The sequence below is a fragment of the Panthera tigris genome, chromosome B4, assembly GCF_018350195.1.
Source record: "Panthera tigris isolate Pti1 chromosome B4, P.tigris_Pti1_mat1.1, whole genome shotgun sequence".
Classification (NCBI taxonomy): domain Eukaryota; kingdom Metazoa; phylum Chordata; class Mammalia; order Carnivora; family Felidae; genus Panthera; species Panthera tigris.
The window spans coordinates 116,369,694-116,380,566 of NC_056666.1; the positions used below are offsets into that span (position 1 = coordinate 116,369,694).

General features: G+C 39.1%; 1 protein-coding gene across 1 annotated transcript in view; it reads right to left on the reverse strand.

Annotated features, from left to right (window-relative positions):
- CDK17 (cyclin dependent kinase 17) overlaps positions 1–10,507 on the reverse strand; it is a 109,614-nt gene extending 99,107 nt beyond the window's left edge. The window contains exon 1 of the mRNA XM_042992950.1: positions 10,431–10,507. The gene's annotated coding sequence lies outside the window, so the exon portion shown is untranslated. The remainder of the gene's footprint in view (positions 1–10,430) is intronic.
- Positions 10,508–10,873: the final 366 nt, after the last annotated feature.

Genomic DNA, 10,873 nt, shown 5'->3' on the forward strand with positions numbered 1-10,873 from the left:
TCTTAAACAAAAATATTAAACTCTGTATATGAAAAAACACAGAGAATATTTGAAGATGATAACCACTGCTAGGGAATTTAGATTATGGTCTATTTTCTACATTGGTATGTTCTTACATTTAAAAAATAATTTTTAAAAACATAATAATTGAGACTGTACAGATGCAAAACAATAAGACACTCAAACTGTTAAAGTAATTAAGCAAGAAGGTGATTAGACTAAGGTGGCTCTAATGCCTTGGTACCCTAGGTAAGCAAACCAAAACCTAAGCCACAGTCACTATACAAGAATCTGAGAAAATGAAACTTAAGAACAACCAATCACAGTCAACTAGGCTTTCCAAAGAAGGCAACTGCTGCTTAAAATATCACCAATCAAAAAATTCCCTTTGCTTCTAGGTCTTCCCTGTAAAAACTTTCCACTCTCCCAGCTCTAGTTGGTAGACAGGTAAAAACCTCTGGTTTGGTGCTCCCTAACTCAATCAATGTATGCTCATTAAACTTTGAAAAAAAAAAAAAAATTAACATGCCTCAGTTTGCCTTTTAGAAAACAAACTAAAAAACCAAAACAAAAAGATATTCACTAAAGGGATAAAAAATAAATACAATAATTGGAACATAAGACTTTTATAAAGTTAAGAAAATCCCCCCAAACATGCTAAAACTAGGAAATCCAAAAAAGAATACAAAGAGAGAAAAAATAAGATGCGATGATGGAAAGTTTCAATCACTTTGCCCTTACTTTAATTTCTATACGAGTGATTGCTCCTCTTAACACTGTACTAAACCCTAGAACTGTGTTTCTAAAACCCAAGGATTGCCTGGAACATTTTAAAAACGAAGCTCAGAGATTTGAATTCAGTTGCTCTGGGACAGAGCTTAAGATTTTACATCACACACACACACACACACACACACATCACGGAGACATCTAGTTGGGGTTTTTTTGTTTTTTTTTTAATCAACAAGAGTGCTTCCGAAGTTCATGTGAAGGCCACTGACCTAGAAGAACATAAGATAATAAAAACCTAAGATAACAGGGGTACTGGGTGGCTCAGATGGTTAAGCATCCAACTCTTGATTTTGGCTCAGGTCATGATCTCATGGCTCAGTTTGTGAGTTCGAACCCTGTGTGTCAGGCTCTGTGCAGACAGCCCCAAGCCTGCTTGGGATTCTTTCTCTCCTCTCTCTCTGCACCTCCCCAACTCGCACAGGTACTCTCTTTCTCTTTCTCAAAACAAACTTAAAGAAAAAAAAGATAAGAGTTTATGACAAAGAATAAAACACAAAAACAATTTTCTTTTTTTGATGGATAAGTTATGACCTGTTATTCTATTTTGACTTTCAGAATATCTGAATCACACATAAAAGTCATTAACATGGACAGCAAATACTGTTAAGAGGTCAAACAAGCAGTACAGGATAGGTCTGAAGAAGGGGAACAGACAAAGGGCAAATGGTTACAAGAAAAATCTGGTTGGTCCTAAAGAAAAGATTAATCAATGTGCTTATTTACCAGGAAGATTATAACACTTTTTTTCATAATGGGCATTAGATAAGAAACAATAGTGAATATCCTACATTATTTGGTCCAATAGTCTATAGTATCCTCCTCCCCAAAATATACCTGAAGGACGCAACATATGCCGATCAGTAACGCTAACTCACTAACAATGTTTCTCAAATTGGGTGGGAGTAGGGAAGCATATGCAAAAATCCTGGAGGTTATGTACAGTTTTAAAAGCCAGAGAGATTATTTTAATTCAATTGTCCTTGTGAATCACTTACTTAACCTGAAGGAATAAACCTGAAGGAATAGATCAGCAAAACAATTCTGGTACATTACCAACAATTCTTCCTATTAAAGAGGAATACAAAAAAAAAAAATTGCCAGTTCTGAGTGCTAAATGCAAGGTACTTTGAAAAGTGCTGTACACATACCATTTCATTTAATTCCCAAACCCCATGAAATAGGTTCTGGCACTTCCCAATTTCATAGAAGAAACTGACCCTTAAGTGTTTAAGTAACTGGTTCAAGATCACATGATTATCAGTTATGACTGAAATAATTTCTTTATGGAAAACATATGGACACATATAACCAATTCCAACTTTATAAGAGTTCAGATTTTTTCCCAAAAAAAGGCACTACATCTCACAAATTATGAAAATTCATTTTTAAATGTTACATTTCAAGATGTCATCAAGCCATAATCTCTGATTTCTAAAATGTATCTAATTCTTACAATATACCTACTATAACAGAGGTATAATTTAAACCTCAATTTAAAAATATATCAATAAAATGTCTTTAATTTTAAAATCAGACTCTAAAGCAGTTTTTATTTAATTACAATAATCCCAATAAAAACAAAATTCTTGGTCAACTGTATACATAAACTATCAGGGCAACAGGGATGGCAATAAATGCACTGTTCTCTCCCTTTGAGTGCAATTCTATACTTCAGTAAATGCATTTAGCTCTAGTACTACATAGGTAAAGAGCTCAATTTCATTAAGCACGGAATTTTATCAGCTAAACCAGATTTCACTCTTGATATCGACCAAAGTTTTTAGATCTTTAGAAACAGATGCTTTATGTACATATAAATAATGTAATTTTATATTTCCAATTTGTCTAAGAAAACAAGTTAGTACAGTTTACATGTAATTAAAAAGACCCAATAATGCCGTTATTGCCCCTCCAGGTTGGCCTACAAACTGCTTCCATATTGCTCATACACAAATACCACCTACATTTAACAACAATACTCAAAACTTTTGATGGCTTTTAATTTTTCTCCCGTATCAGAATTGACTCTTGACTCTTTCTAGGCCATGATTAATCTGACCGTAATTTACCAATTCAGATCCTAATCCTATCACTTCATTCATTCAATTAGGCAATACATAATTTGGAGGGAATACCAAAAAACCATGGTCTATCTGGAGCACAAGGCCAACCAGAATGGAGATTTATAAATAATTAATTACAAAACAATGTCTTAAGTACTATGGTAGACATAAATGTTATAGTACAATTACCACAACTCCACCAGAGTAGATGAAAGATGACAAAGTGACATTTGCCCTCAAAAATGAGAATTTCTCTCCAAGCATCACAGCACTGTAACACCAACACATCAGCTTCCTCATCTTTATTTCTTAGGATGGACCAGGAATGCTAGTATAGAACAGACATAGATACATGGATGGATGGGCAGAAGGAAGGACAGACATATACATAAATGTAAAGAAGAATGAATACCTGTTAGATTTAAATGGCCAAAATTGGATGTAATAATACAGATGAGGTATTCCAAAACCCTTACATATTAAAGGAACAACAGGAAAAAATAAATCTGAAATATATTTAGGAAATAAAATTGATAAAGTTTGGTGTGAGAGACTGGACTAGGGAGAGGAGAGCTAACAGAAAAGCATAATCTGCCAAAGCTTTTGGCTCAAGTGACAAGGCTGATGGTGGTGCATTACTGTGGTTGGGAATGGAGGCAGAGACTAAAAAAACGTTCAGCTCTGGTAAAGGAACACTAAGAGGCAACATCTGGGAGGTAACTAGAAGGAATTCAGGAAAAAAGGTCTGGATTAGAAGTAAAGGTGTAGAGATCATCAACATAGAGGTAATTAAGAACAAAGCACTGAATACAGAGGAGACTACCCAGGGAACATGTAAAACATGAGATTAGGACCAAGAGCAGAACATTCCGGTCAACCGGTGTTGCTGTTATTTCACGTATTATAATAGTTCGTCATTAAATTATATTTTTATACCATATACAATGACTAACACAATGCCTGGGGCACAACAAATGCTTTAAAAGTACTTACTTATTATACCCCTGAATTGAAAAACAAAATGTATTGGGGCACCTGGGTGGCCTGGTCAATTAGGTGTCCAACTCATGATTTTGGTTCAGGTCATGCTCTCTCAGGTCTGGAGATAGAGCCCGCCTCAGGCTCTGCCCTGGGCTCCTGGGCCGGAAGCCTGCTTAAGATTCTCTTTCCCTTGCTTTTTGTCCCTCCCCTGCTTGAACGCACATGGGCACCTCTCCCTCTAGCTCCTTGCTCTCAAAAAAAAAAAAAAAGGAAACTAAAAGAGAAAGAAAACGTATGAAGTATAATAAAGCCATAAAGGATTTCTTAAAAATATTTCAATAAGACAAGCTCAAAGTGCTAAAGTCTCCTTAAGGAATCTAAAATTTATTTCAAAAATCAATAAAAAGCTTTCCACCAGAAATAACAGTACAAACCAGTAATTAAAACATTAAAATCTGGAATTATGGGAAAGGTTTATTTTAAAGATAATGCTTAAAAATATATATTAGCTAGTTTATTTTACATATTAGCTGATTTAAAGGATAATGCTTCTAAATTTGGAGTAAGAGCTTCAATGTTGTTACCTAATGATTTTTCACAAATATTAATACCAATTTTTACCAAACTTTGTTTATATTATTTAATATTAATACACACTATTAACAAATATTAACCATCAATTATAAGAATAGATGGACTAAATATATGACTGAGAAGACCAAAGTGAGTTAGTCACTAACCTAGAATATAGTTAAATTATTCTTGGGTCCTTTTCCCACTGTTTACAAATATGCATTTAAAATTTAGAGTATTGTTGAAAGTATTTACACTAATAAATGCATAAAAAGAAATAAAAATGCGCCTTTACAAGGTTGACAAGGGGAATGTGCAGCTCAGTTGGTAGAGCATGCAACTTTTGATCTCAAGGTCATAAGTTCAAGTACCATGATGAGTGTAGAGCTTACATTAAAAAAAAAAAGTTGACAAAACCTTTTCCAAATTAACTTTTATGACAACAAAAGAAAATCTGCTTTCATTGCTTTTCCACTTTAATGTAATACCTTAGTCAATTCAATAACATTTTCTGTTCTTCAAATTGAACAACGGATAAGATATATATCAACAATAACATCATAAGGGCTGGCTTTCAGTGTAAAAAGTTATCACCAAAAATGTACAATCTGCTCTGATATTTCCATTTTCAGTGGTATATAGACACATAGTAATAAAAACACAAAAATCAAAATTTACACTTTACTTAACTAAATAAGCAATTCCAAAACCCAAACCAATAGGCAATTATTTGTGTACAGATATAGATATAAAATTTATCTACCTTAAAGCAAAATTCTCACCCAATACTGAAGCAACCTACACAGCATGCATCTGAGCCACCTTCCCATTTATGACATATGCTAAAATAATGCAAACTAATTTTAACACATGTAAAATCAAAACAAATAAGAAAATTCAGAAGCAAAAATGAGAGTAAATATACAGTATAATTATTTTTGCTTTTCAGCACTATTCATTTTACTTTGTTCCCCCCCCAAAATAATTGATAAATCCATGATTAAAAATAAATCTACAAATATTTTCAGTATTTTTTAGCACTTTTAATTCATATTTAGCTATAAACATGTCCTCTTATACATTTTGTATAGTTCAATTGTTTTGTGTGTAGGAATTTAAATCTAATTTTGATGAGTTTTTAAATTTATCACTTTTTAGTTCTCTCTATAGCAGACATTTAACACAGACTTTTTAACATCACATCCCCAAGGAGGCAGTGTAATATAGTGGTTTGAACACCAACACTGGAACCTCAGCTTCATCACAGAGGTAGGAGCTTGGAGACCATCACTTAATCTAGGGCCTCTGTGTCCTTATTTGAAAACAGGCACAATACCTATATGATGAGCTTACTATGAGGATTAAACAAAGTAATACCTGGCATAGTACTAGCAAAAGAGGTAATTGAGTTTAATTTCTTTCACATATAGTTTACATCAAAAAATAATTTTATTTTGGGGTGCCTGGGTGGCTCAGTCAGTGGGCATCCGACTTCGGCTCAGGTCATGATCTCACAGTTGGTGAGTTCGAGACCCGCGTTGGGCTCTGTGCCGACAGCTTGGAGCCTGGAACCTGGAGCCTGTTTCGGATTCTGTGTCTCCTTCTCTATCTGCCCCTCTCCCGCTTGTGCTCTGTCTCTCAAAAATAAATAAATGTAAAAATAATAATAATAATTTTATTTTTTTAGCATTTACTTTTGAGAGAGAGAGAGAGAGAGAGAGAGAGAGAGAGAGGCAGGCAGGAGTGCAAGCAGGGGAGGCGAAGAGCAAGAGGGAGACAGAATCCAAAGCAGGCTCCAGGCTGTCAGCACAGAGCCCAATGCAGGGCTCAAACTGCAAGGTCAGAACCTGAGCTGAAGTCAAGACCCTTAACCGACTAAATCACCCAGGCACCCCCCAAAAAAAAATTTTTAAAGGAGACTTGGAGAGCAAGGTAATTTTCACTCATCCCAATATGCCACAGATCTGTAAATCTACCTCCTCACATACAGTATTCAGTATCATAGGTTACTATGGAACATAACATTATTTATAGTAGGCACCTTCCCATTAGATTTATTGTTAGGTTTTTATTTATTTTCCAAGTTGGCCAACAGAGAGAGGGAAACAGGCTAGGAAAGGTAAGCTACACTCAGATATATTCAATACATTTTCCTGGCCCTTGGCAATTACTCTTTCCAGGTCAATATTTTGCAGATATGAAAGCAGTTGCCAACTAAAAAGGCTCAGAGTAAAATAATGACTAAGACTCCAGTAATGACAGTAAGAATTCTTGGCTTAATTCATAAATATTGTAAATAGAAATTAAAAAAAAAAAAAAAAAAAAGGTCCTCTCCCCACCAGTTCAAAGAAATTGCCAACACTGTAGGTTGAATGCTAGTAACCTACACCAAATTTTCTATTTAGGTGATTTTTTAACCTCATAAATAGTATATAAAGCACAATTTTAAATGCCATAAACCTCCTGTTTATCTTTATCATCTAAAATGCAAAACGCCGGGGCTCCTGGGTGGCTCAGTGGGTTAAGCATCCAACTTTAGCTCAGGTCATGATTTTGTAGTTCATGGATTTGAGCCTTGCACTGGGCTCTGTGCTGATAGCTCAGAGCCTGGAGCCTGCTTCAGATTCTGTGTCTGCCTCTCTCTCTGCCCCTCTCTCACTGCACTCTGTCTCTTTCACTCTCTCTCAAAGATAAACATTAAAAAAAATTAATAAATAAAACGCAAAATGCCATGATCAGTTTATAAATTGCACTTTAAATAACTTTTCCATTTAAAAGTTTAAGCAAAAATTACACATTCAAAATTCAAAGAACCTCAAAACTATTCTTCCTTCCCATATATGAAAGGAGACAATTTTTAAAATAGATAAAATACTCTAATGAATATTTTTATTAACTGAATTTAACATATAATGTCCTTTTTCTACAACACAGCAATACATTTGTTAAGAAATTATCCTCCGTGGAAGTGTAAAAACTATAAAAAAGAATGCCATGACATGATGCTGCAATTTTTATAAAGATTAGAGAACAGTAATAAAGACTCAAAATGTAATGCCTTATAAATATGCAACACGATTAGACAATAACAAAGAAAATACCAGGGGGAAAATTCTGTGTTCACAGATAATGTTTTATAGTATTACAGGACATCATCTTCACTTCTTCAGTTGCCACTATAGTTTCTACCATTCACAGTAAAATGCCTCCAGTTGTTTGGTTAGTACTATTTCACCAATAAAGGAAAAGGAGGGAAATACTGCTGAAAATAAGGGGAAAAACAAAAGCCTCAACAAAGTACATTATTTTATGCCATCTCTTTCCACCCTAATCATAGGACAGAAGCAATATCTAAAAACGAAACATATCAACAAATACATACATTAAAATCTGTTTAGTCAACACGACTACAGAGAAAATAAAATTTAAATTTTCTATTTTTTGTAAAACCAATGACTTATTAGAACAAGATTACTGGTGTCCAAAGCTACCACTGTATATTGGATCACTACCATACACTGAAATAACTCTTGCAATTTCATCTTTCCTTACTATGTATGTCTCTTTCTCCCTTCAGGTAATCAGAGCACATCTGGCAGGCTACACTATTTCAAATACCTAACACCTGAAAGGGACTTTATTGGGTCAGAGTTCAAGGATGAGCATAAACTCTTTTACGGGAGCTTCTTTCAGTAACAGGAAAATTAGGTTACTAACAAGGCTTTATACTTCATACACTTTTTTTCAGATTTTAAAAGGAATGTAAAAATTTGGAAAACACAGAGCTGTATTTTTTTTCATCCATAAATCACACCACCCAGAAATCTTCGTTAACTTTTTGGCAGATTTCCTTCAGAGAATTAAACTTCATAATCTAATTAAACACTAACCAACGTGTAGAAAATAGCCAATGTATCTTCGATTTGGCCTTTTGATAAATATGCTATACAAAACACCAATCATTAATGATACGATCTTTAATGTCACAGAGATATTTGAAATGTATTAAGTGGTGAGAGTGGGGTAGGGAGTACACAATTCAGAGGCGGGTCCCTAAAACGAAATCCTTTTCACAATTTTTATAGCGTCAACATTGTAATGGCAGCAAGATATGGCTGTTCCCAGAATAATATCAACAGTAACGTCCCTATACCAAAGTCTTTACTTTTAATTTCTTTCCATCATGCTTCAATGTCTATTTTGGCTGTAAAATATACATGTATACATGTACATATATGTGTGTGTGTATATATATACGCCAAAGGCTCAGCTATTTTCTTTGAAGTCCAGCATTCAAACTGTTAGTGTTTCTGGCCTATGAGACAGTCCACCAGATAAAAGGATGACACTTCTATATTCCAATATTCTCCCTAATAAAAAAAGGACTTTTCCTTAAATATTGCCAATTTTTTTCCATTGTTACAACCGTTGTTTTTGGAAGTATGCAGATATTAGAATTACAAAGACTGACATGACCTCATTAACAAACAAAACCAATAACACCACTGGCAGCAAATTTTTTTCTTAAAATTTGATTGAACCTTGCCTCTAGCTTCAACGGAGGCTTTCCTTGACTCCAGGCATTAAAGATCTTAAAATCCCATTCATTTTCTTCTGCCCAATGGTTAACAGAAGTCTAAGATACAGTAACTCAAATTTGTTACTTTGACCTTCTAACACTAGCGCCCTTTAAAAGAAATCCCTCAACAAGAATCAGCAAAGTTTGAGGAAAGAATTGTCTTTAAGTCAAGCATTTCCTGATAAGTGACAGAAGGTCTGGCTGCCAGGAATACACTTTGCTGACCCTAGTAAGAGCCGAGACTCAAAACAAAATTTGCCACTTTTGTTACCTAGAAAATTTATTTGGCTAAGAAGTGATAAACCATAACCAAGGCCGTGTCTTTAGTGGACGAATTAATATAAAAGAGGAGCGCCACGGGTTTCAGCTAAATGTTTTTGCCATTTTTGAAGAAAAGCTAATTGTTAGTGGCCATGTGACATTATAAGATCCCAGAAAGGAAAGGGTGGGAGGAAGAGAGAGGAGTTCAAGGCAGTTCAGGGTCAGAACAAGCTCAGGCATCCTGTCATTAGCAAACGTTCCCCCAAGCTGAAGGCAAAATACTGCTTACCCGAAAAGGAGTGGGTGAAAAGTAGGGGGAGAATGAGGGGGAAACCACAAGGGAGTCAATGTGGCAGTGAGGTGGTGACGGGAAGCAGGGAATCTGGAGCTATCCAGCTGAGTTGGGGAGCAAAAGCATCGGGCACGAAAATGCTGAGAAAAGCAACTGCAACGGAGACGACAATACTTGGCAACTGCCCATATTCCCCTCCCCATCGGTTCTTTGGGTTTCCCACACTCCCTCCACCTCAGCTCTTGACCGACACTCAGGGGTGTGACCCGCCAGCGGGAGGCTGCGGTGATCTTTGTCTCGGCCGGCTCCCCACGCGAAGGCTCCTCCTCCTCCTCCTCCTCCCCCTCCTCCCCCGCGCTCGCCACCCGCTCACACCCCCGGCGTCTCCAAGGAGCTGGAAGCGCGGCGGCCACCGCCGCCTCCTCGCCCACCTCCCGCGGACTCGCGCCCTTCCTTTCCCCTCCGCCGCCCGCGCCTGCAGCTCCACCCCCGCCGAGGGGGATCTTTGTGTCTCCGGGGACTTTCAGCCTCTTTCCTCCTGGGCCTCCCCCGGAGACCAAACGGGCAGCAAGCACCAGAGGAGGCTGCGGCTGGAGGCGCCTCCCGCGAAGAAGCCCATCACATACCCACAGCCCATCCCATCCCATCCCACCCCACCCCGGAAATGCCTGGGCGACCCGGGGTTCGCGCTGGACCAGAGGGGCGACAGGCACTCGCGAGCTCCCTACGCCGCGCCTCCCTCTCTCAACTTCCCGGCCGGGCCTGAGCCTCCAGCGCCCCCGAAGCCTCCCGCCCCGGCCCTCGGTCCCAAGCACCCTCCCGCCCCCCTCGGCTCGGGGTCCGCCCGGCAGGAGGAAAAGCCCCGCGAGGTCGCCCGCCACCAACTCACCAGCAAGTGCGGGGGCCGCGTCGCGAAGCGAGGCGCGGAGCGTGAGCTGCTCTGCCGACGCCCGCGGCGACCGGATGCAGGTCCGGGTCCCAGCGGCTGGCGGACCCGAGGCGCCTCCGAGGCGCAGGCCTCCGCCGCTGCCTTCCGGCTCTCGCCGAGGGTCCGGAGCCTCCGGGAGGGGCCGCGGGTCCCTCACGCGTTGCCAAGCCCCCCGGACAACATGGCTCCCGGGCCGCCGGGCCGCGCGGGCAGCCCACTAATCCCCTCGGAGGAGCCTGGGCGGGAGCGAGGCGGGCAGGGAGGTGACGCCCGGCTGAGGCGGCCCGCCCGGACGAGGGTTCCTTCTTCTCTGCGGCCGGACCGTGAGGAGCTCCGGAGACCGCGGGCGGCCGCTTTCGTTCTCTGCGTGTGCGTCGCTTTCTCACTCGGCGGCTGCGGACTGA